General features: G+C 30.1%; 1 long non-coding RNA gene across 1 annotated transcript; it reads right to left on the minus strand.

Annotated features, from left to right (window-relative positions):
- Positions 1–211: 211 nt before the first annotated feature.
- LOC113473292 lies at positions 212–736 on the minus strand. The gene is made up of 2 exons (XR_003395309.1): positions 500–736; positions 212–345 (listed from the first exon to the last, which is right to left on the minus strand). It is a non-coding gene; the product is annotated as an uncharacterized LOC113473292 (long non-coding RNA).
- Positions 737–763: the final 27 nt, after the last annotated feature.

The raw sequence follows: 763 nt of genomic DNA on the forward strand, positions 1-763 counted from the left end.
TTTTTTTTTTTGTAAGATTTAAGTAAAACTATCCCTGTTGTGGTGCCTGTTGAACTGTTGAAATAAAGGGATTACAGGTCCTAATTTGACAGTCTAAATATAGCACTATGGTACTATACTATACTATACCTACTAAGAGTTTTTTTATTCTTTTTTACCTGAAAGTATCAAATATCTCCTGGTAAAGGATGAACTTGCACACATGGTCATCGGGAGGGTTCTGAGTATGGTTATCCATTGTATCCTCTGGCCCTGATAACTTCCCGTCAAGATGAATCTAACAGTCAGATGATCAGTGGAATTCACATGTCACTATTGTCCAAGAGTAAAAGAAGTATGCCTTGTCTGTGAAAAAAAATAAATGGATTTTAATTTTAATAAATGGATGACAGTGATGGACTATTAGGACCTGAATTTTGTGCATTTTTTTTTTTTTTTTTTTTTTTTTTTTTTTTTTTTTTTTTAAGAAAGACTGTACCTACTTAACTCATATACTTACCAGTTGGGGGGATATAAAAAAAAGGCACAGCAGAGAAGGTTTTTTATTTTTAGGACCTAAAAAAATGAAATCACATTTTTGTATGTCTCAGCTTTTAACATGATCAATTTTTTTTCTTTTTTTCTAAATTTCTAGATTCTATTCAAAGGAGAAAATTCACATTGAAGTTTACATAGATCTAAGTAAGTAAACAATTAGACCTACGCAAAGATTTACCAATTAATTTTTATTGATAAGTATTTTTCTGCCTCCTTTTTACTTCCT

The sequence above is a fragment of the Diaphorina citri genome, unplaced genomic scaffold (assembly GCF_000475195.1).
Source record: "Diaphorina citri unplaced genomic scaffold, Diaci psyllid genome assembly version 1.1 scaffold23320, whole genome shotgun sequence".
NCBI lineage: Eukaryota > Metazoa > Arthropoda > Insecta > Hemiptera > Psyllidae > Diaphorina > Diaphorina citri.